Raw genomic sequence first — 25,791 nt, forward strand, 5'->3', positions numbered from 1 at the left:
ATGTGGTAGGTATGATGACTAATTCCCTGCTATAGGTGAGAAACACCACATGTGGTAGGTATGATGACTAATTCCCTGCTATAGGTGAGAAACACAGCTCAAAGAAATTTAGCACCACGTCAAAGTGCACAGGGCTGGTGAGCTGTCAAGCCAGGGATTTGAAACCAAACCCTGTTCCTCGATGCCACAGTGAGATGAACTGGGCTTCAGGGAAGAGAAGGCAGAGATGAAGGAAAATACCTCCTTCAGGCATTACCTCAAAAGTACCTTCCTCCCAGAAGCCTCCCCGGCCACCCTATCTAAACTGTCACCTCAGCCCTTCCCCATGACAATTCACACCTACCTTCCCTATCATATTTTTTATTTCTGATTATCACTAATGCACTCCCTATTTCAACCTTTATTGTCACTCCTGCTGAAGTCAGCTCTATGAGGTCAATAATTATTGTATATTTCCTTCACGGCTGTGTCTTCTGCATCTAGCATTCATACAGAGTAGGTGCTAACTCCTTAACTGTTAAATGAATGAATAGGGTATTTTAAAATAGAACTAAGAGGCATGAGTATTGGCGGAAAAAGATGAACCGTCCATTCAGAGGAAGAAAGGAGACATGAGAAAAGATGGTGTGGGAACCTGGCCAGATGAGCTTGACAAGAGGAAACGAGGGTCTGCCAGGTCTGCTAGGGGCTCCAGTAGCCCCTTCCTGCTGGCAGTTGTGATTTCCAGCTGCCAGGGCCCCAGCGGGAGGGCTTCTGCTGGGGAGGGAGGGTGGAGTAGGGCGGGCTTGCAGCCACGGAACAAAGGCCTGTGGACATGCAGCTGGCCAGAGAGGCGGGACAGAGCAGTCGCCTGGGCCAGAGGGGCGGCCTGGGATGGGGGAGGGGGCACAGATGAGAAGCTGAAGACAGCCGTGAGTGCAGCTGCAAAAGCAACACCCTCCCAGAGTCCTTGCAACCCCCAACACAACAGAGAGTAGTCAGAGGGCTTCGCTTTTAACCCTCAGAGGCCAGGGCGGCCTGGGCCTGTGGCAGCACCCCCAGGCTTACAGCTGGAGCCTTCACAAGGTTCTGGGAGCCAGCAGACGAGAAGGGGCAAGGTATACATCCGCAATACAGGCGCCTTCCCCCTCCACCCGGGTCAACCCACAAGCCGTGGCCTTTGGCCTCCTCCGGCGCAAACAGTGACCCTGGGATAGCAGTGGATTTGGTAAGGCAAATGTTTACTCTGGAGCTGAGCTATTAAGACCAGGGTGTTTTATACATCCACCACTGGCTCCTAGTATCTAACACTTCCTTGTGGCACACACATGGGACATAGCCAGCAAATTCTAAAACCATTGGGAGACTCCCTTCCCATCCACTGTGAGCCCTTTATTTTTAACAGGAGTTAATGGAGCACTTTCCACAAATGAGGCTTCCTTTGATCCTCACCACAGCTCCTATGAGGAAGAGCAGGCAAGTAATCCCACTTTATTCATGTGGAAACTGAGTCAGAAAAGATAAGTGAATTGACCAGATCGTGTTGGAAAAAACACAGATCAGACAAGGAGGAAATCTGAGCTCTGGTTTCTACATGGCCAATAGGGTCCCAGGCTGAAATCACCTCACCCCTCTGGGCTCTGCCGCCTTCACGAGTAAATGGAGTAGGCTAATCGGAGGGGCCTTCCAGCCCAAGTGACTCTCAACCTTCAACTCCAACCATCTTCCATGCCATGCAGAAGAGCCAGGTTTAAAACTCAGGCATAAACCCGTGCTGGACTCCCAGTCCAGTGCTCTTTCCAATTTCCCTGCCATGCCACTTGTAATAAAAGGCAGTAGAAAAGCACCCCCCAAAGCAGCTCTTCCACACATCACTCCCTCAGCAGCTAGGACTTGGCCTCCGGGTACCTCTACCCCCAACTCCCTGCCCTATCCCCAGGGCAAGCTACCTAGGGAGCCAATGGGTAGTCCCATCTTCCAGGAAGGAAGTGGGGGACAGCAGGTGTCGAACGGGGAGGTGAGGCCATTCCATCCAGGGGGCCAGCCCAGAACCACAGGGGAGAGATGAATAACAGAGAGATAAATGTACACTTTTGGTTCTTCCTAGGTTTCCTCCTGGGGAACAGTTGGGGTTTAGTCACTCAGGATTCCATCCTTGTCCAACAAAGGAGAGCCCAGAAAGCCTCTTTGCTGAAGGTTAGGCGGCCCGAGGTGCTCAGCGCGTGCCCCTCCCCCGCTCTGGACTGTCATTACCCTCCCTGCTTATTATTTCTTGAGCAAGGGCCATGTGACTGGGCTGCGTGCAGAGGCATGGCTGGGGAGAAACTGGGAACCCGCAGTCCAGGGTTCCCCGTAAGGTGAATGCAGTGTGGGTCTCCTGCTGGGGGCCCCAGAGCAGGGTACAGGAGGCACCTACATCTGCCAACAGAGTAGCGAGTGACCACGAGGATAAAACTCTTCGGGGGCCTCTAACACCAACCTCCCCCAAAACCACACCTCTCCACCTCCAACTATTCCATTTCCCCCTCCGTTCTTCCTTTTGTGTTCCAAAGTAGCCCCAAAGAGACAAGTAGCTATCTAAACAACGCCTTAAAAATTTAAGCTTGCAAGCCTTGTCCAGGCTTTCCAAACCAAAGGGCTGACAGAAGGGTGCGAAGAACCAAACGGACTTCAGGAGTGGGCGAGGTCGAGGCGGCCGGTGACCTCTGTGCTTTCCCCTCCCCGCTTCTGGCCCCCACTCCCCTCGCTCCTGGACAGGTAGCCAAGATTCCCAACAACAGCGCGTATCGCGCGGCACCAACCCGGAACAGGCTGCAGGCGCTCCCGGGCAGGCAGGAGCAGATCTCCGATCCCCGCGCAGAAGGGTCCGCCCGCCCGGCCCACAGCTCCAGCCAAACACCAGCCCTCCGGCGCGCGCGGCCTCGCGGGCTTCCTGGATTTCAAACTGAGCCTCTCTGGAGCCACCCGGCGCATTTGCCCCTTTGTTTCCGTAGTGGAGGGGAAAAAAGGACAGAAAACGCCTCCCCGCACTACCCTCCCGCGCTCGCGCCCTCTGCGGCAGGGTGGCTCGGGCAGCAGCCCACACAGTCCCAGGCCCTCCTCGGTCGCCCGGGTCCTCACCCCGCAGGCTGCTGGCACGGGCGCCGCGCGGGGACAGGAGCCCCGGGATGACTGCAGGCACCGCCGCTCGACGACTGCAGGCGGCAGAGCGAAGAAGGGAGAGGGGAGAATCCGGAGACACTCACCGAGCGGTCGCCGCTCCGCGGGCTCGGGACACGCACTGGGTGCGGGGCTACCCAGGTGCCGCCGCGACGCGGGCGCGAGTTTGAAAGTCGCTCTCTGAAGGGGCTGAGGCCGCCCGCCGCTCCCGCCCACCGCCCGCCCCTCCGCCCGCCCAGACGCGGTCCCCGGGGACCCCAGCCAGCGCGCGGCTTCCCAGCGCTGGGCAGGAAGTCGGGGAGCGGAGCCGGAGCTGCAGCGGGAGGGCGGGAGGGAATGAGGGAGCGAGGGAGGGGCGGGCCAGGAATTTTTCCTGTGGGTGGAGACTCCGGCCCGCGGCTGAGGTCCAGCAATTGGCGGCTCCGCGGGGGCCGGGGAACCTTTGGTACGCCGCGAGCCCGAGCCGGGGTGAGGCTGTGGCGGCGGCGGGGCCCGGGTGCGGCTAATGATTAACGCCCGCAGGGTGATGAGCGCGCGCCCCGGAGAGTCAGTCCCGCCGGCCGCTTGCCCCTCCCGGGCAGCCTAAATGCTCTAGGATTCCAAGACGCACGTGGTGGGGTCACCCTGGTGTCACAGACCTGCTACCACAGCCTCCCGAGAGCGCACGGATGGCCAGAGCGTCCCCCTTGCAAGGACAGGGAACACTGGGCCATGCGAAGGGGGCTGAGGGCTTCCCCAAGTGAGTCACCAGCTGGGATCGGATCTGGGGGTCCTGATCCTACCAGAGCAGGCCGTCTCCGCTTTTCCAAGTCAGAAAGGCAGGTCTTGAATTCCTCACCATAACTCCGTCCCTGTGACGCTTTACAGAGGTAAATCCAAACCTCCGAAAAGCTGACGGGGAAGAGATAAAGCAGATAACTAGAAGGCAGCTCAAGGACCTGTTAAATAGAAAAAATAAGACACAGAAACCTGGATGATAGAGGACCCCCTTTTTTTTTTTTAAACGAGAACCGTTTGTCTTTATGTCTCTGTATATGACCGTGTGCCCATGGAAAGGTACACACCTGGAAACTGGGGCAAGGGGTGAGGATGGTGGACAGGGTCATTCAATACAGGCATGTTGGATTTTGAGCAAGAGCATAAATCTAAAAACCTGTAATAATTCATCAATAAAGATCCCGAAAAAAACGAGGCTATTCCCTACAAGCCGGGAGGAGGGAAGCCCAGGCTGAGGCCCCAGAAGAGGAGCAACGCCCGCTGGTAAGACTTTGTCTCTAGTTCCTTGGGAGGGGGAATGGGACGCTGATATCAGAACCACTGGGTGTATTTGTTATCCAGGTGCAGAACAAACGATTTCTAGAGGTCTCGTTTAAAATAAAACAAGCGCCCGCCCCAAACTGCTACTCTGAGCAAATGCAAGCTCCAGGTGATCTACTGCGAGGGGAGGGGCGGGGCTGGCGCGGAAGGAAATGGCTTTCAGGTGACTTTGAAACTGGATCCTGGCAGAGGGTGGGGTGAAGGCAGCGTCCAGGCTCCTGACTGCGGAGGAAGCGGTAGGCGCTCGGTCTGGCAGGCTCAGAAAGCGGGGCCCACATTCCTTAGGGAGGGAGGGTGTGTTGGAGGCTTGCAGAGCCCCAGACTCGCGGACCGCGAAGGTGAGAGCAGAGATTCCTCGGAGATAAATCAATTTCCATTAGGGCTCCACTAGGCCCCGCCGGCTAGGGGAAAAGTGACAAGTCTCCCTCCTGGCCTTCCAGCATTTGTTCTTACCCCTTCCAACATTAGGCTTTCGCCTTTTTTTGTTTGTTTCTGCCTTCTTATCACCTGAATCTTACGAATGCCTTCTGGTCCGCTTCAAATTCCAGCTTCCAGAGAAGCCCCTGACTAATTAACTAAGCCACTTGTGAGGGACCCTTCAAGCCTTAGCTAGGGCACGTTACAGTGTTAGTAACAGTAATAACTGTCCTCCAGTGAATGCGCACCATGCAGAGGGCCTGTGCTATACTCTTCACAAACTGTGCCCCGGGATCTTCACAGCCACCTTGCGAGGTAGGAGGTATCCTAATTCCCATCTTACAGACTGAACACTGAGGCTTAGAGGCATGGAGCAACTTGGCAAAGATTTTATAACCAGCAAAAGCAGTGTCAGGCAAGTGTCTAGGTGGGTCCACCATGAGACTACTTACTATGTATTAGCCATTCTTCGAAGTGCTTTACAAAAACAATTGCAGTAACAGAAAAAGAAACTGAGGCAAGGTCAAAGTCACACAGCTAATGGGTGGTAGACCTGGAAGTTATAACAGGGAATTCTGCTCTTAATCACCACTGCTCCCAGTTTCTTTCTGACACTTGTTATACCCAATTCACTTGATTATAATATCTTGTATTGTTTCTATTAATAATTGTTTTAGTTTTACTTTATATCACCTACTTCCTAAAAAGATTGTAATCTCCCTTTGGTAGAAGTCATATAGGAAGCAGTAAAACTGCTGAATTCAGCTGAAAGAGCCCAAAGAGCTTGTGAGAAATTGAAGTCTCACCTCCAAGAATAAAACCCTGTGTCCAGGGCCAGGGACTTCAGTCTGCAGCCCCTCCACGGCTCAGAGCCTCTTCCTTCCTACCAGTTCTTGTTGCAATGGCCTCACCCTGCTATTAAATCATTTATTGTTATAATAATACCTTGTGTCTCAGTAATGCCTTTAATCCAAGATCTCAAGGTGTTCTAATAAATACAGGTGAATTCACTTTCACAGTACCCCAGTGAGATGGGGAGATGGAGGTATGCGCCCCACTGTATGAGTGAGAAAACCAAGACAACAGAGAATTGAGGTGACTCACTATGGAAATCAGTGGCAGCATTTACTCCCCCATCTCTTTCCGTCCTCCTTCCTAATTCTTGGCTGCCAACACTTGCATGAAAATTTCAAATCCCAGAGATAAAAGCCTTTGAGTTTTCACAATAAAGGACATTTCCAGACTGTCATTTCAGCTGTTCTATTGTGGCAGACCTCAGGAGAGGGAGGGAATGTAAACCCAGTAAAGGTTCCCTGGGGCTCTATGCTCCTGGCTCAGAGGAGCCATGCCTGGCTGAGATGGAGGAATGAAACCTCAAACATGGAGAAAATTCCCCTCAAAGGTGACCTGAAAAGCCCCACCAATCTCTGAGATCTCAAGGCTTCCAGGGTTCCGAGCTGTTTTAGAAACGTTTCTCAAAAATATGAGCCACATGTAGTAAAGGAAAAAATAAATTGAACTTCACAAAAATTTAAAACTTGTATGCATCAAAGGACATCAAGAAAGTGAAAAGACAACCCAAAGAATGGGGGGGAAATTTTGCAATTCACATATCTGATAAGAAACTTAATGGAATACATAAAGAACTCCTACAATTTAATAAAGGCAAATAACCCAGTTTAAAAATGGACAAAGGCTCTGAACAGACATTTCTCCAAAGAAAACATACAAATGGCCAATAAGCACAAGAAAAGATGCCCAATAGTGTTCGCTATCAGGAAAATGCAAATTAAAAACATAGTGAAATACCATTTCACACCCACTAGGATGCCGATAACCAAAGGCAGGTAATAATAAATGTTGGCCAGGATTTGAAGAAATTGAAACCCTCTTGTGCTCCTGACAGAAATGTAAAGTGGTGCAGCTGCTTTGAAAAACAGTCTGCAGTTTCTCAAAAGGTATTTTTTGTTTTTTTGAGACAGGGTCTCACTGTGTCACTCAGACTGGAGTGCAGTGGCACAGTTCAAAAGGTTAAACATAGATTTACGATTTGACTCCACAGTTTCACTCCTAGCTATACACCCAGGAGAAATGAAAACACCTGTTCATATAAAAAGTTGTACACAGCTGTTCATGGCCACATTAATTCATGGCTAACACACAGTAACCAAAAAGTAAAAACAACCAGGTCAGGAGTGGTGGCTCACACCTGTAATCCCAGCACTTTAGGAAGCCAAGGTGGGTGGATCACTTGAGCCCAGGAGTTTGAGACCAGCCTAGTTAACATAGAAAGACCATCCCCCTCACCTCTACAAACAATTTTTTTTTTAATTAGCTGGGTGTGGTGCTGCCTTCCTGCATTCCCAGCTGCTTGGGAGGCTGAGGCAGAAGGATCACTTGAGCCAAGGTGAAAGATGCAGTGAGCTATGATATGCCACTGCACTCTAGCCTGGGTGACAAAGCAAGACTCTGTCTCCGAAAAAAAGAAAAAGAAACAATCTAAATGTTCATCAACTGATGAATGAATAAGCAATGGTGTATCTGTACAGTGGAATATTAGCCATAAAAACTAATGAAGTATTGATGCAGGGATGAATCCTGAAAACATTATAGTAAGTGAAAGAAGTCAGTTACGAAGGACCAAATATATATATTTTCATTTATATGAACTAACCAGAATAGGCAAATCCATACAAACAGGTAGTAGAGTCCTGGTTTCCTGGGGCTGGGGCGGGGATTGAGGAAAGTTGGAAGAAATAGACAGTGACTGCTCACAGGTTTGGGATTCTTTTTAAGAGTGATACAAATGTTGTAAAATATTCTGATGGTTGCACTACTCTGAATATACTAAAAAGCTTTAAATGGGAGGATGCTATGGTGAAATATATCTCAATAAAGTGTTGTTGTTGTTGTTGTTTTTAATGTGAGCCACTACCCCCTGTTCCTAAATGATGGGGGCTGCCTATAATCACAATCTATTAGAATCTGCTGGAATCTTTGGTTGGCAGGACCCAGCTCTGTGTTTCACCCGAGCACGCTGAATGAAGTTTGAGAATTACTGTAACACAATGTCTCAGAAGACTCAGGGATTCAAAGCCTTAGAGGGCCAGACTCTCTGAAACTAGAGGAAAAAAGAAGGTTTGTAACAAACTATGAAAGAGCCATAGGCCAGGCGCGGTGGCTCATGCCTGTAATCCCAGCACTTTGGGAGACCAACGCAGGCAGATCTTGAGGTCAAAAGATCGAGACCAGCCTGGCCAACATGGTGAAACCCCCATCTCTACTACGAGTACAAAAATAAGTGGTGGTGCATGCCTGTAGTCCCAGTTACTTGGGAGGCCGAGGCAGGAGAATCGCTTGAACCCAGGAGGTGGAGGTTGCATTGAGCTGAGATGATGCCACTGCACTCCAGCATGGTGACAGAGCAAGACTCCGTCTAAAAAAAAAAAAAAAAAAAAAAAAAATAGCTGTAAGAGCTGTGGCCTCTGGGGGAAGGGATCCCTTCCTGAGGTTCTGTATTAATAGCTTCTTTCCCCTAGTCTGTACTTCTTAGCGTCAGAAAAATCTGACATCAGAAAGGGGAAGAAGCTGTGGGGGAAGGGAAAAGAAGACTTCTCCCCTCCTTCCCTATATTGTTTACAGCCACTGCAGTGGGGAGCTCTTGAGGAAATGAAGTGTTTGTGCTTGGGTCTACAGTAGAAGCATTTGTCAATCTCTTGTGGTTTTTCAAGAACCTGAGAGCCCCATGTGAACCATTTCTGGAGATTGCTTGTGTTCACCTTCGTTATCAGTAGATAAACCGGCAGTAGTCAGCATTTACAACACCAGAGACTAGGGAGTTGGCAGCGGACGTCTGCCTTTGATGATCTGGGGGTTGATTTCTACACAGGGATGCTGTTTCTCCTCTGGCTGCGGGCTGTTGGGCTGCTTTTCTATTTGCATCTCCACCTATAGGGAGATGAGGTATAAACATGGAACTGTTTAATGCTAAATAAAAGATGTTCTGGGGTAGGTGTAGACACTATTGGCTGCAGTGGTGTTTGGATTGGTCTGTGTGCTTCACAGATCAATGTTAATATCCCCAGAAGACTTTCCACCCCTACCTGAGATTTTCAGACTTGGATGTTCTAAAGAATCATGTGGAAAATTTCTGACTGGGGACTGATGTGGACCCAGGAATCTGCATTCAGAATGGGCAGGCAATTCAGATGCAAAAGAGATGATTCCACAGTCCAAACTCTGACAAACACTGCTGTGTGTATTCTGCATGTCTACTCCCCTCTTGGTGCTTTCTCTTCCCCCACCCCCACCCCCAGATACAGAGGACTCAAACGCCCTGCAATCCTTTCCAGTGCTCCAACTATTTAAAGGGCATTGCTTTTAAGACCTCATGATGTTGAAATAAATCAGGCTATTATATTTAATCAGATGGAAGAATTCCATCTTGATTCATGTGAAATGCTTCATCTTCAACACCTTGGTGACAAGCAGGGCAGGGCACATCTACCAAGTACTACACTGTAAGCCTCAGAAAACAAACAGAGCTTCATTAGCAGGTAATTGCCCAGTCACTTGCAGAAGGAGGCACTTCTTCCTGACTATAATTTTGGTTGTTGATGTTTTCCTTTTAAACAGACCTCTCTAGCTTGTTCAAAGAGGACAGGACAGCTGTGCCCCCCAGATCTGCACACCCTTCTTTTGGTTTCTAAGCCAGGCCATACAGGAAACATGGGTTGGTTATAACCAGATTAGGGCAACTGGGACCCATTCCATTGGGTTTCCTAAGTCACCAGCAACTCCTCCTGGAAAAATGAGGAACTGGCCCGAGGAAGAATAAGATAGCTTTCTTTCACTTGAGCAGTAACTGAGCTCACAGACCCCACACAGTCCCATCCTATTCTTGGCCTCCTGGCACTCCCATCGAAACCTCAATTGCCTTCATGAGCCGTATTTCATGGAGGTCACGCTGGTCCACTATTTTTCCCACTTTCCTGCAACGAAGCTGCCATCTTCTCAGTCTTACAGGATTTCCAGGATCTCTTCTAATCCTGCAAGTCTTGGATTCTACATCTTAAGAAACTTCAAACTGGACTTTCTGCTATAAGATCTCTTTTTTTTTTTTTTTTTTTTTTATTTTGAGACGGAGTTTCACTCATGTTACCCAGGCTGGAGTGCAATGGCGCGATCTCGGCTCACCGCAACCTCCGCCCCCTGGGTTCAGGCAATTCTCCTGCCTCAGCCTCCTTAGTAGCTGGGATTACAGGCACGCATCACCATGCCCAGCTAATTTTTTGTATTTTTAGTAGAGACGGGGTTTCACCATGTTGACCAGGATGGTCTCGATCTCTTGACCTCGTGATCCACCCGCCTCAGCCTCCCAAAGTGCTGGGATTACAGGCTTGAGCCACCGCGCCCGGCTATAAGATCTCTTTATCCTTCACCTCCAAGTTTGTCTAGGGATGGTTCCCTAGCTTCATAATCTGGGTCCCTGGCTTCACAGCCCCTCCTTCAGATACCCTCATCCCAGACCTGTGGCTATCTTAGGCCTGCTAAGAGAATTAGGGGATAAAATGGTGACAGGAACAGGGCTAAGCGCTTTGTAAGTATTCTCACCCCATCTTCACAACAATCCTTTGAGGCAGGTGCTCATTCTCTCCCATTTTACAGATGAGAACATTGAGGCTTAGAGAGGTCAAGTCACAGGTCCCAAGTCATGTGGTCCTTAATGGCAGAGTCAGGACATGACGCAGGACCCTCTGCAGCCTAAACCTATGCTCTTAGCCAACTTTCTACTACCAAAATACCCAACCCCAGCTCCCAAGGAGCCAGCCACTAGGCCAGAGCAGAGAAGCCTGGAGTAACTGAAGCAAAATAAACCCAAAAAAGAAATGCCCCGACTCTGCTCTGCACAACCAATCAGGTTTGAAATACCTTAAATCTCTTCAGGAAGCCTTCTAGACTCACAAGTGAGTTACAAACTCGGTCCTGGGACTGGTAAATGCGTGGCAGAAACAGAAGAAAGAATGTGTTTAGGGTCATAAAGTTGATGAGTGGAGAAAAAAAGCAAAAGTCTCTAAATACTTTTGACGTCTCAAACTAGCTGGCTATAAAAGGTTGTGCCTGGCAACCACAGACTTTTATGCCCTAATCACAGCTCTGCTGTCTAATAGTCCTGCTGCTAGAACTCAAAGAACATCCTGTCCTACCTTTCTGGGAGCAAAGCTGACGTTTACCAAGTGCTGCTAGGTTGGATGGGGAGTTGGCTTCCTACTGGGCTCACAGACTCCAGCAGACCTAGAGAGGCTGGATGCCCCCGAATTGTCTCCAGAAACTTCCTCAGCACTAGCTGCCCTGTGTGCCACCCCTCCTCATAGAGGATCCTGCTGTTTCTATGACAACGCTCCCTCCTCCCCCTCCCCTGTATCTCTGCGGCTCAGTGGAAAGGCAACTTCTCAAATATGGAGGGCTTTGCTGTCTCTTGGGGAGCATGGTGGTTAAGACACCATAGCCGTGGATGCTAGCACTGCTTCTTAGAGTAGCCACTTAATTTCCTCATGCCTCACTCTCCTCTTCTAAAACTGGGGTTAGCAGTAGGACCTATCGTATAGTGTTGTTGTTTGGGAATAAATAAGAAAATATGTTTAAGATACTTAGAAAGAGGTTGCTAATAATACTATTTTTATTTCTGCTTCTAAGTGTTAGGTTCCAAAGCCCCACCTCAATAGCCTAGTTTTCCTAATGCCACATGAAGTCAGCACATCTTCTAGCTGAAAGAAGCCATAGAAGTCACCCTAATATAATTGTTTTCTTCCCTATGTGATTTTCACACATACACATCTCTAAGAATGAAATAATAGCAGTAAAGTACTTAGCGTGTGCCTTGGATATAGTAAGTGCCTAATAAATGTTAGGGAGTTTTGTTTTTTGTTTGTCTAGGTAAGTATGCACTCATCCAGTCGTCACTTATTGAGCATCCTGGTGGCTGGGAGATGTACACTTAGTATAAGACATAGCATTTCCCCAGGAGAGACATTTATAACCAAATCAGAAAGAGAAGAGCTAGAAAACAATTAGAGAACAGTTTAGGGCCTGACTGTGCCATTTTCAGGTGTGACTATTGCCATACCTGAAAGGAGGAGAGAGATTCTCTCCCTTTTTAACAGTGACCCAGAATCCATACCTTCAAATAGTATTGTTTTTGAAGAATGAGGACATATGCTTATCTCAAGAGTCTTCTTGTCACTCAAAAGTTCTTTACATTATTTTTAATGGCTTCCATGCTGGCAAATCCTGGACTTCTTAATGTTGGGGCAGGATGTATGGGAAACAGCAGAATGCCATTCAGACCCACGTCTGGTGGAAATGTCATCTCTAGCTGTTTAAACTGGATCCAGAATGAGGAGTGACAGTGGAATGAAGATTCCAGTTTCTCCAGCATGCCCCTGAGCCAGTTCCTGAGCTCCAAAGAGGAGCTGATTCAGAGTCACTCCCACCCTCCCCCTTCCCCACTCCTGCCCTTCCTCCATCCTCACTCCCTGATATGAAAGAGCTCTTTGGTAAGAGACCAGATAGCTTTAATAGAGGAATGCAACCCACTGTCATCCTGGGTGCTTAAATTGAGTGCTTATCTCTCAACTGAAAAGAGCTGTATACACATTGCAATACCTCTCACATGATGACATCCCGGCTGTTTTCTACCTTAAAAACATGTTTTGGCCAGGCATGGTGGCTCATGCCTGTAATCCCAGGACTTTGGGAGGCCAACACAGGCAGATCACGATGTCAGGAGATCGAGACCATCTGGCCAGCATGGTGAAATCTCATCTCTACTAAAGATACAAAAATTAGCTGGGGGTGGTGGTGCAAGCCTGTAATCCCAGCTACTTGGGAGGCTGAAGCAGGAGAATCCCTTGAACCCAGAAGACGGAGGCTTCAGTGAGCTGAGATTGCGCCACTGTACTCCGGCCTGGTGACAGAGCAAGACTCCCTCTCAAACAACAAAACAAAACAAAACCCAACAAACAAAAAACATGTTTTCACGCGTTTTCTAACCCCCAAACATTCAACAAGGTCCGTTATATGCCAGACATTATGCTGGCTCCTGCCAGGAACACAAAAGCATCAGACCCTGTCTCTGATGTTGGACTGGTGGGAGAGAGTAGCAAACTGTAAACAGTAAAATCATTAAAGTGCCATGCTACACAATGAAAGCAGACATCTATAAGGCAGTTCACAATTCTTTGATAATCATACTTTGATCATCATAATTCGTAATAGAAGGCAAAGGGTAGAGAGTTCATTGCAGGCTGAGGTGGTCAGAGAACGCTTTGGAGGGGAAGGAATCTAACCAGGGAGGATTTGGGGAGTTGAAGAGGAGAAGGAAATATCCCGAGCAGAAGACAGTTTCAGGAAGGCAAACCTGTGAGTAAGATTGGCCTCTGGGCCACTTGTAATTTCAGTCTGGCCATAACCTGAACTTGATCTTCAAACAGAGGTGTCCTCCCCAAAAATTTTCTGCCCTGGTGACCCTATTACTTTCGTGGCAAATAACAGAGACTCAACTCAAACTAACTTAAGCAGAAAGGCATTGATTTTCTCTTATAACTGCAAGTGCAGGCATGGATGTCTATTCATTTGCAAAGTATTAAAACACCGTTGGTGTTAGAAGCCCTGAAAATATTTCAGGGCTCTCTTTTCTCTCCCTTTTTCTACTCTACTGAGATCTGCTTCACAGGCTGGCTCTCCTGGTAAGGCAAAGAGGATGGCTGCTGGCAACCCTACACTCAGTCTCTGAGCTTAGCAACCTGGTAGAAAGAGAAGAAGTTTCCCTCTGGCTTCCCTTCATAGCTCCTTCTCAATGTCCTGGACAAAGCAGGTAAAATGGATTCACCGGTGAGGCCTGAAGCTAGCTGTCCTATGGGGAATAATTGGAGCCATGGGGGGTAGATCCAAAAGACTAAAAGGACAACCTCTGGCTGGTCTGGGGAAGAAAGCAAGCCTGTGATATCACCACAACCTCTGCCTCCTGGGTTCAAGCGATTCTCCTGCCTCAGCCTCCAGAGTAGCTGGGATTACAGACATGCCCGGCTAATTTTATATTTTTAGTAGAGATGAGGTTTCTCCATGTTGGCCAGGCTGGTCTTTAACTCTCAACCTCAGGTAATCTACCTGCCTCGGCCTCCCAAAGCTCAGGGATTCCAGGCATGAGCCACCACGCGTGGCCAAGGTTGTAACATCTTACTCTGGAAAACCTCATCCCTGTTACAGACTCCCCATAAAGACACAGGTCCCTGCTTCCTCCCAACCCCAGTGGCCAGAATCTTTTCACAGAGTAACAAGGATTGCCAGCAGATCCTGTGTATAGACAGCAGCTGCTTAACACAAGGCACTGCAGCAGGGGTAGCACCAGGATAAACATCCAAGGTCATGTGATGTTTTAGAAAAGGAACCGAGATCAGAAGACCAGGTTAGGCTGTCACACCCTCATAGCCCAGAAAATGCCTTAAATGGATTTGGTGACGAGCAGGTAAGCAAAACAGAATCCCTGCTGTAGGCCAGAACTCAAAAGGCTTGGGGGACAGCTTTCAGACTGTAGATGTCACAGTCAGAAGACTTCAGAGCCTAACGCTGCCCTGGACTGAATATTAAGTGGCTATTGGAGGCATTTCCACTCTGCTCATTCTCTGCTTTTGAATTCTCAATCGGCAGCGAGTTCTGGGGCCCACAGCCTAATGGAGTAGCAACTTTCAATTCTCCAGGTCACAATCATAGAGGAGAAAAAGGAGCAGACACTCAGGGCAGCAGTGTCCTCCAGAACTTTCTGTGATGGTAAAATGTTCTACATCTGCAATGTCCCTTGCCACGTGTGGCTATTGAGCACTTGAAACATAGCTAGTGCAACTGAGGAACGGAATTTTTCATTCTATTTAATTGAAACTGCAATAGCCACATGCAGCTAGTGACACTAAGCCTCAGCGAACATCCTTCCTCCACCTACCTCCAGGGCTTGGAAGGGAAAAAGACAGGATAAATTAGAACAGAACATCCCCATCAGTGATCAAGCCAGGAAAAGCAGATGGTGTAGCATGGGAAGCAGGGGAGACCCCAGTGTCAACCTTCTTCCTAGACACAGACAACAGCTGCCTGAACTCTGGCAAGCGTTACCCAGCTCTGAGAGTCACTACCTCAGAAAAGGACTTCAAACAAGGTCATCTGAGGCTACCAGGTGGCCCCAAAACCATGGTCCAGTGAGGAAGGAAATACCTTCCACTCCTTTCAATAGCCCCACAGGAAATCTCCCCCATGATTTTGGAGACCCCACTTCCCGTACTCTTCCTCCTCTATGGAAAGCATCTCACACTGTGCCTGAGGACCCAAGGTCACACATCCATGTCCATCAATGGTCAGGTCCCTTCAGGATTTCAGTTACACGTGTGTTAACTGAGTGCCTCCCAGATCATCAGAGGAAAAGCTGAACTTAAATAATTTCCTGTCCAGGAACAAGCTGTCACTTAACAGTGGGAAACCATCCAAGCTAGATAGTAGGAGTGACGCTGGGCTCCACCCACAGCCTCCAGCCTAGAAAGGAGCTTGTTCGGGCAGGACAGCCAGGGACTAGATGAATGGGTTCTGCTAACCCAAGAAAGACCTAAAATAGTCCTGAAAAGACTAAACCAAACAGTGAATGAACAAGCAAATAAGATGGTTATTTCCATTAAACTCAGATCCCAGTTGCTTACAGCCACCGGAAGCCAGACCAGGACACTAGGCTGGTGTGGGCAGGGCTGGGAGAACCCAACTGTGGGCAATACTGCAGAGGCTGATGGACAACAAAAAAGACCATGTGCCAGGCTGATGCCTACTTGGCTCCTTCCTGTGCTCCTTCCCTGTCTCACTTTTCCTCCAGCTCACAGGATCAACCATACCAGGAGGTAGGACCTTGACCAACTCCCAGCTGTCAGGAGGGTGAAGGCAGAACACAAGTTCTGAGCTTTCTCTGATCATAGTTTCCACATCTATTTGGGGGTGTCCTTTTTTAAAAATAAATTAAGCTTTCATGCCCATATTCATTGCAGCATTATTCACAATAACCAATAAGAGGAAAACCTCAAACATCCATGAATGGTTAAATGGATAAAGAAAACATGGGCCAGGGGCAGTGACTCATGCCTGTAATCCCAGCACTTTTGGAGGCCGAGGTAGGAGGATCACAAGGTCAGGAGTTCAAGACCAGCCTGGCCAACATAGTGAAACCCAGTCTCTACTAAAAATGCAAAAATTAGCTGGGCAAGGTGGCACACACCTGTAGTCCCAGCTACTCTGGAGGCTGAGGCTGGAGAATTGCTTGAATCTAGGAGGCAGAGGTTGCAGTGAGCTGAGATGGCACCACTGCACTCCAGTCTGGGAAACAGAATGAGGCTCTGTCTCAGGAAAAAAAAAAAATTAAAAAGAAAATATGACATGTACACAATGAATTTTTTTTTTTTTTTTTTGAGACAGCAATTCTCCTGTCTCAGCCTCCCAGGTAGCTGGGACCATAGGCACATGTCACCACATCCAGCTAATTTTTGTATTTTTAGTAGAGACAGGGTTTCACTATGTTGGCCAGGCTGGTCTTGAACTCCTGACCTCAAGTGATCCTCCTGCCTCGGCCTCCCAAAGTGCTGGGATTACAGGTATGAGCCACTGGGCCTGGCCTACAATGAAATATTATTCAGCAATATTATTCGGGAAGAATATTCCTGAAACATTATTCAGGAAGAAAATCCTGTCAATGCTACAGCACAGATAAAACTTGAGGACAATATGTAAGTGAAATAAGCCAGTCACAAAAGACAAATACTGCAGCATTCCATACTTTATGTATAAAGTATGTAAAGTAGTCAAACTCATCGAAACAGAAGGTAGAATGGTGGTTTCCAGAGGCTGAGGGGAAGGGGGAACAGGCAGTTAGTGTTTAGTGGATACAGAGTTTCAGTTTTACCAGATGAAAAAATTCCAGAAATCTATTACATAACAATGTGCATATGGTCAACACTACTGAACTGGAGACTTAAAAACTGATAAGATGGCAAGTTTTACATTTTATCACAATTTAAATTTTTTTTTAATAAAAAATCCAGCTTGGGCAACACGGTGAAAACCTGCCTGTACAAAGAATACAAATATTGGTGGGGTATGGTGGTGCCCATCCATAGTCCCAGCTACTCGGGAGGCCAATGTGGGAGAATGGCTTGAGCCAGAGGGGCAGAGGTTGCGGTGAGCCTCCATCGCACCACCGCACTCCAGCCTAGGTGACAGAACGAGACCCCATCTCAAAAAAAAAGAAAAAGAAAATTCATTAAGCTTTTCATATATTCTCTCCCTTTTTTTTTCTTGAGATGGAGTCTTGCTCTGTCACCCAAGGCTGGAGTACAGTGGCACCATCTCAGCTCGCTGCAACCTCTGCCTCCCAGGCTCAAGCGATTTTCCTGCCTCAGCCTCCCGAGTAGCTGGGACTACAGGTACACGCCACCATACCCAGCTAATTTTTGTATTTTTTGTAGAGACAGGGTTTCACCATGATGGTCAGGCTGGTCTCAAACTCCTGACCTTGTGATCCACCCACTGCAGCCTCCCAAAGTGCTGGGATTACAGGTGTGAGCCATCTGGCCCAGGCTGCTTTTCATATATTCTCTCATCATATATGCCCATTATGAAAAATGTGGAAAATTGGAAAAGTACTTCTTGCAAGTTTTATGAATATAAAACCTGCCCATAATTTAAACATGATATAATAAGAATAGAAAACAGTCACAATTTCCTGCCCTACTCGGGGCCTCCTCTCCAGAGACAATCAGTTTTACATTTTTCTACTTTTAGATGGTCATCTCCTTAACACAAAGTAATTTGCTACTAAATTTTTATTTGTCAACTTCAGATATCTGTGACTCCTGCCTAAGAAAGATGAGGATTTTTAAAATTAATTAATTGTATATTTATTTATTTATTTTGAGACAGGGTCTCACTCTGTCACCCAGGCTAGAGTCCAGTGGTGCCATCTCAGCTCACTGCAACCTCTGCCTCCTGGGCTCAAGCGATCCTCCCACCTCAGCCTCTCAAGTAGCTGGGACTATCAGTACACACTACCACACTCAGCTAATTAAATTTGTTTTTTTTGTAGAGACAAGGTCTCACTATATTGCCCAGGCTGGTCTCGAACTCCTTGCCTCAAAGCAATACACCCGCCTCAGCCTCTAAACTGTTGGGATTATAGGCATGCACCACTGTGCCCAGCCTAAAATGAGTTTTTAGATCACCCACCCAACCCCCACCTCTTGTTTTTAATCATTTACAATTTTAGTTATTCTATTGGTTATCTTTGTAACATTTAACAATGTACTTAAAGCTCACTTGATTTCTGGTTTGGTCAAATTTCAATAGTCTTCTCTTCCAAAATAAATTAACTTGGACTGTTACCTGCCTTTCTACTAAGACATTCTCTCCTGCCCCCAACTTCTGTTAGTTTTACTTCTCTATTTATATCATTGCGGTTGATAACATTTATTTGTTTTGTTTTCTGAGACAGAGTTTCGTTCTTGTTGCCTAGGCTAGAGTGCAATGGCATGATCTTAGCTCACTGCAACTTCTGCCTCCCGGATTCAAATGATTCTCCTGCCTCAGCCTTCCGAGTAACTAGGATTACAGGTGTGTGCCACCACATTGAGCTAAATTTTTTTTTTTTTTTTGTATTTGTAGTAGAGATGGGGTTTCACCGTGTTGGCCAGGCTAGTCTTGAATTCCTGGTCTCAGGTGATCCTCCTGCCTTGGCCTCCCAAAGTGCTGGGATTACAGGCGTGAGCCACCACACCCAGCAGGTTGATAACATTTAATTCAATCGTTCTTATTTTATCATAGATTGATTCTAGAGGTTGAAAACCTATACACTATATTTACACGATTATGACTTTGTCACATTGTTCACTCAGTGTGACAGCACCGAAGTTCCCTCTCTATGGCTCCACTGTCATAAGGGAGATGACCTTTGATCAGCTGTGGGGAACACCAGGTTATAAAGGTGTTTGATGAATATGAGGGCTCAGAATCTTCCACACTTAAGCAAATGTTTAATTTCTACAACTTTCTCACAGTTAAAACAACAATAATATCAGGGCACAGACTATGAAGAATATCACCCTAAATGAAGTCAGCTGTTGCCAGTATGGGACGGTGCCCTGTGATCCACCCAAATAAAGTCTTCCCACCTGCCTGACTTGCCTCTGTAATCAGTAATTCACTCCTTTGCAGTCAAGCAAAGCCCTCCACAGATATTCCTGGGAGGGCTGGCACATTAAGCAGCTGAACCTTGGCACAACCCATTTTATCAGATCGCTGCCTTCCTCTATGTCAGGAAGGGTGAGCCAGCTCCGATAAGCACAGGACTCCAAGCAGGTGGAGCTGCTGCATGGTCAGACTCGGAAGGCAGCTCTTCCCTGACTTCCCAGTCACCAGCCAGCCCTGGCTGGGAAGGGCAGTGAGTAGCAGCCAAAGCTATCCTCGCTTCCAGCTCCCACTCTCACTGCTGACTAAGGCTTGCTGAGGCTGATGTCAGCAGCACTGCACGAGGCTGAGAAGCCGCTGCAGCTCCAGAAGTGCCGGGCTGGTAGCAGCCACCTCCCCAACCCAGTACTGCTAGCTCCCACCTACCCAGAGCAAGCAAGAAAAATGATGTGAGGAGATCAAAAGAAAACCAGAGCAAAAGACCCTAGGGAAAGAGCCATAGGCTCTAGGGAAAACCTGAAGGAGCTTCAGGAAAGGGAGTTGAGAGGTGCCCTCTTCTGCCTCCAAATGCTGGGGTTGACCTAAGTCAAGGAATGTTCTTTCTCCTCCTGCTTTCCCGTCACAACTCGTATCATCTGTGAATTGTCTGCTCTGTGCCTGTCTCTGCCATATGAGGGCAGAACCTGCCCCATCTTGTCTTCACTGCATCCTCATGCCCAGCACGGTGCCTGGAAGACCGCAGGTGACTGAAGAACTGGGCACGTGCAGAACTGCTATGCTCTTTGGTTTGCAAATGCCCTTTTCCTCAGCAGGTCTGTAACTTCCACATGCAGGCAGCGTCAGCTCATTCATTACATGTAGACTCAATCCAACTGAAATGCTCAGAATCAAAGGAAAGGATTCTCTTCAGCCAAAGCAAGGGCCTTTTGGGTTGGTTTAAAGAACTGGGACAACCCAGGGCCCTCCAGTGTATATATTAGGTTGGTGTCAAAAGTAATTGTGATTTCTGTCCTTTGTTTTTTTTAAGTAATGGTAAAAACCGCCGTGACATTTGCACCAACCTAGTAATGCCCACCAGACTTCTTGCAGCCCAAGGTTGTACAAGTGAGTGCCTACTAAGGAGAAAGACTCAGACACCAAGAAAAGCAGCTTTTGTGTCCATTTTATATGTTTACAATATTAGTGCATGCACTCACATCTGTGAGAAAGGATATCCATCCAGGGGTTTTCACTGCAGCTTTGTTTGAAATAGCAAAATGTTGGAAACACCCTAAATGTCCCATTTATTGAGAAATGGGTTAAATAAATGATGGTACTTCTATACAATGGAATTCACTGTGGCTGTAAAAAAATGCAGAAGCTCTTCATGTACTGATGCAGAAGACTCTCCAAGATGTACAGTGTTTTTGTGTTTTTTTTAAAGATGGAGTCTTGCTCTGTCACCCAGGCTGGAGTGCAGTGGCGTGATCTCAGCCCACTGCAACCTCCACCTTCTGGGTTCAAGCAATTCTCATGCCTCAGCCTCCCCAGTAGCTGGGATTACAGGTGTGTGCCACCATGCCCAGTTAATTTTTGTATTTTTTAGTACATATAGGGTTTCACCATGTTGGCCAGGCTGGTCTCGAATTCCTGGCCCCAAATGAGCCACCTGCCTCAGCCTCCCAAATTGCCGGGATTACAGGTGTTGAGCCACCGCGCCCAGCCAAGGTGTACTGTTAAGTGAGAAAAGTAAGGCACAGACAGTGTGTATGTACATATCATTTGTGAAAAAAAAGGAAGAAGAGTACATACATATGCAGTTATTCGTACATGTAAAATTCTCTCCTGATAGGAATAGAGGAATTTGGTAACACTGATTGTGGGGAAGAGAACTACGTGATTTGGAGACACGTAGCAGGGAAACTTCACTTTTCTACTTTTTGTTTTCTTGAGACAGGGTCTCGCTCTGCCACCCAGGCTGGAGTGCAGTGTTGCTGTCACAGCTCACTGCAGCCTCAGACTCCTGGGCTCAAGCAATCCTCCCATCTCAGCCTCCTGAGTAGCTGGAACTACAGGCATGTGCCACCACACCTACCTTTTGCGTTTTGAATCATGTGACTGTGTGATTTATTTATTTATTTATTTTGAGATGGAGTCTCACTCCATCACCCACGCTAGAGTGCAGTGGCGTGATCTCAGCTCACTGCAGCCTCTGCCTCCAGGTTCAAGTGATTATCTTGTCTCAGCCCCCCAAGTAGCCAGGACTACGGGCATACGCCACCACACCTGGCTAATTTTTTTTGTATTTTTAGTAAAGACAGGGTTTCACCATGTTGGCCAGTCTAGTCTTGAACTCCTGACCTCCGGTGATCTTCCTGCCTCAGCCTCCCAAAGTGCTGGAATTACAGGCATGAGCCACCGCATCCGACTATATTTTTTAATGTAAATAAAAATGAATTTTGAAATAAATAATAACAAATGCCTCATTTATGCCAGTCAATATCTTCCAAATCACTTACTCAGTTTAGCAACTCTGTGAAATGGGTATGGGAAAATGAATTATCCTCATGTTTCAACTAAGAAAGCAGACTTAGACAAATAAGCCAAGTACCTAAGTGAATGTGTGCATATGTGTGAGCATGCAAGCCTGTGTGAGAGTGTGTGAACATGTGACTGTGTGACTGTGTAAAGCACGTGTGTGTGAACATGCATTGTGAGACTGTAGAGCATGTGTGTAAATGAGTGTGTGACACAGATGAGTGTTAACATTGCGTGTATGACTGTGTGAAGTGTGTGTGGGTGTGTATGAGCATGTATGTGCGGTTGTGTAAGGCACATGTGTATGAATGTGTGTGAACATGTATGTGTGTGACCGTGTGAAATAAAGCATGTGTGGATGTGCCCCGGAGACCTGGGAGGCCTGGCCTGGAAGAAACCAGTCGCAGAGGTGGAGGAGCCCCTGAGGAGACAGAAAGCTGTGGCCCAGGAGCAGTGGGAGGGGCGGAGGCTGGGGCAGGCCTGGGGTGCAGCTGGGGCTAGAGCTTGGAGAGAAGGCCCCAGGTGCTGGTCACTGGAGGAGCACCGCCGCCTGGGGCTGAAGTCCTCAGGGCCAGTACCCACAGGCCCAGGGCCTAGAAGCCGCATGTCTACCCCCGGAGGAGGCCTTTCCTGGCCCCACCCACAGCAGAGAGTAACGGCTGGTCCGGTGAGACCCAGCAGGAGCAGTCACTGACCACGGAAGCTGACTCGGTGTAGCTGGTGGTGGAGACGGAAGCATCCGAGTCTCGCTGGCAAGCTGCTGCCCTCTGTGCTGCATGCTCCACAAGTAATCACTCCTCGCCAGACTCTAAAGCTGCAGACACCGCCCCCAGCCTCTGCAATATTTCAAGAGTGGGTTTAGTGAGGTCTTATGCAAACTGCTGTGCCATGAGGGCGAGTGTCTACACTGCTGGCAGTTTCCTCTCCATCCTGCTGGAGCGCCTGGCACCCTCCAGGCCTCATCTTGGCCAGATGTTCTGCTGTCTCCATGGAGTCCAGATGTTAATGTGGCAGTTCAGCCTCTGTCCTGAGCATTGATGTCCTTGCCAGGCTGCTGAACCTCTGTGTGTGAGTGCACGTGAGTGTGAGTGTATGTGTGTGTGTGCATAGCGTGTGAACAAGTGCAAGGAAAGGGACTTATCACCCTTGGAGCTGAGGGTAGCTCCATTTCCTCTTTTTTATTTTTCTCCAAGACAGAGTCTTGCTCTGTCGCCCAGGCTAGAGTGCAGTTGTGTGATCTCAGCTCACTGCAAGCTCAGCCTCCTGGGTTGAAGTGATTCTCCTGCCTCAGCCTCCCGAGTAGTTGGGATTACAGGCGTGCACTACCACCCCTGGCTAATTTTTGTATTTTTAGTAGAAAGGGGGTTTCACCATGTTGGCCAGGCTGGTCTTGAAACTCCTGACCTCAGGTGATCTGCCCACCTCGGCCTCCCAAAGTGCTGGGATTACAGGCATGAGCCACCACGCCCGGCCGCACCACTTCCTCTTAATACTCCTAAGAAAGCCCAAGCCACAAAAGTACAAAGCATGGAAGGGCCCTATTGTGGGTTGAATTGTACCCCCAAAAGATACTGAAGTTCTAACTCCCAGAACCTGTGAGTGTGACTTTATTTAGAAATAGGGTCTTTGCTGATGGTCAAGTTAAAATGCAGTTGTTAGGGTGGGCCCTGATCCAGTGTGATTGATGTCCTAATTACAGGGGGAAATTTTGACTTAGAGAGACAGGCACATGGGGAGGACACTTAGTGAAGAAAAGGGTAGATATGGGGTGAGGCATCTGCAAGCCACAGAGCAGCAAAGATGGCCATCAAGCGCCAAAGCTAGGGCAGAGCATGTATGTGTGATTGTGTGAGCACATGTGTATGACTGTGTATGAACATGTATGTGTGTGACTATGTGACATAAAACATGGTGAATGTACACCCGTGGCCTGGGTCAGATTCTCCCTCACAGCCCTTAGAAGGAACCAAGCCTGCCAACACCTTGATCTCAGACTTCAAGCCTCCAGTACTATGGGACAGTAAGTGTTCTAAGCCACACAGTGTTGGTGCCTTGTTTGGACATCCCTGGGAAAGTAATGCAGGCATGATAGCACACCAGTCAAGAGCAGGGGACTGGTTCTGAATCCAGCTTCACCACCCAGCTTCGCCACCCTGGGCAAGTCACTCAAGTGCTAGGAGCCTCTGTTTCTTCTTCTTTCTTTTTTTTGAGACAAGTCTCGCTGGAGTGCAATGGTGTGATCTCGGCTCACTGCAACCTCTCCCTCCCACGTTCAACCAGTTGTCTGCCTCAGCCTCCTGAATAGCTGGGATTACAGGTACCTGCCACCACGCCTAGTTAATTTTTGTATTTTTAGTAGAGACTGGGTTTCACCATCTTGGCCAGGCTGGTCTTGAACTCCTGACCTCGTGATCTACCTGCCTCGGCCTCCTAAAGTGCTGGGATTACAGGCATAACCCACCGCACCCGGCCAGAGCCTCTGTTTCTTAAAGTGGGACTGGGAAGAGCATTGCCCTCCCAGGCCTGTTGTGAGGATTCCATGGCTTTGGTCCGTTGCCAGGCACATGCTAAGGGCTTAGTGAACTGTGGCTGTTATTGTTATTAAAAACACAGCTGTTTTCAGGGTCTCTGTTGAAATTCCTGATGACAAAATCATCTCCAACCTGCACAAAGTCCAAACATGAGAAGCCAGAAGAGGAAAGCAGAAGAGAAAGCCCTGTTGTGGAGGGCACATCGTGCCAGGCATGGTGCTGTGTGCTTTCCCAGAGGAAGTTAAATTCTAGGCCTGGCGCGGTGGCTCATGCCTGTAATCCCAGCACTTTGGGAGGCCAAAACAGGAGAATCAATTGAGGTCAGGAGTTCGAGACCAGCCTGGCCAACATGGTGAAACTCCATCTCTACTAAAAATACAAAAATTAGCTGAGTGTGGTGGCATATGCCTGTAGTCCCAGCTATTCGGGAGGCTGAGGCACAAGAATGACTTGAACCCAGGAGACAGAGGTTGCAGGGAGCCAAGGTTATGCCACTGCCCTCCAGCCTGGGTGATAGAGCCAGACCCTGTCATAAATAAATAAATAAATTCTAGCACCAAAAGCCTTAGGAGAGGGAGACCTGGGGCCCCATGGAAGGACCTACAGGTGGGGATAGGGGGTTAGGGACAGGTCTGATATGAGAAGTGAGGCAGGAACCTCCAAGAGAAGGGATACCCAGGCCCTGAGTGCTCCTGTGCTCCCTCCCTGTCCAGCCCTGGCCATGCCCACCATCATGGGGAGGTGCCTTGTGGATGTGCAGACCACAAACATCACGGCCAGTGAAGCCAGAGTCACCCGACCCGCAATAATGAGCCTTTCTGCCCCAGCGGAGACAGAGGGCATTGTGTGTGAGGCTGTGGCCTGAGACTTCAGCACAGCTTGCTTCTCAGAAAGGCATGATTGTCTTGGGCAACCTCTGCAGACCGGGGCTGCCGACCAGTACGTCACAACAAACCCAGAGCAGGCGAAGGGACAGCCACTCTCCAGGGACAGAGCCCCTTTGAGACTCCAGCCTCAGAGGCCTCAAGGAGCCAGGGCAGAAACAGGAAGCAGGCCGAGGTAGGAGCTTTGGGACAAACTGGGTAATTCAGAGCAGTGGAACCCTTTCAAAGACCCTGGAGTAGAGTGTCATGGAATCTACAGCCAGGATTTGTCAGGAAAATCAGTGGTTATGAGTTGAGGGTGTGTAGTCAGAGTGCCTGGGTTCAAATCCCCACTGGGGCATTCACTGGCTGGATGATTTAGAGCAAAATTGCAGATAAGGCATAGTTTCCCTCAACCCATAGATAGGGAGCTTTAGGAGAATTAAAGGAATTGATGTCTGATCCCTGGTAGGCACTCAAGAAATATTAGCTGTCATAATGATTATTAATCTATATTTTTCCAAATAAATTAGAAAAGCAAAATGTTTAGCACAGAGCCTGGTATCTAGTAGTTGCCTAATAAATATTAGCCCGTGCTCTGTATCCCTGACTTCTGTCCAAGAACCTGCAGTTTTGGGGAAGCTAGCAGACTGGCCTCTTTTCTTTTTTTTTTTTTTTTTTTTTTTTTTTTTTTTGTGAAGGTTTGGGTTTGTTTAGCAAGGGGGTGGTGAAAGGGGGACATGAACCCT

At 48.2% G+C, this 25,791-nt stretch overlaps 1 protein-coding gene across 7 annotated transcripts in view; it reads right to left on the reverse strand.

Moving 5' to 3' along the window:
- PLEKHG3 (pleckstrin homology and RhoGEF domain containing G3) overlaps nucleotides 1-25,791 on the reverse strand; it is a 74,103-nt gene that overhangs the window by 39,082 nt on the left and 9,230 nt on the right. For 2 of the 7 annotated variants that reach the window (XM_032245894.1, XM_032245890.1), the window contains exon 1: nucleotides 3,225-3,488. The exons of the other annotated variants lie outside the window; for them this stretch is intronic. The gene's annotated coding sequence lies outside the window, so the exon portion shown is untranslated. Of the gene's footprint in view, nucleotides 1-3,224; nucleotides 3,489-25,791 lie in introns of those variants that run through there. 7 annotated transcript variants of the gene reach the window in all.

Source organism: Sapajus apella, unplaced genomic scaffold (genome assembly GCF_009761245.1).
Source record: "Sapajus apella isolate SASKATOON/1434 unplaced genomic scaffold, GSC_monkey_1.0 scaffold59, whole genome shotgun sequence".
NCBI lineage: Eukaryota > Metazoa > Chordata > Mammalia > Primates > Cebidae > Sapajus > Sapajus apella.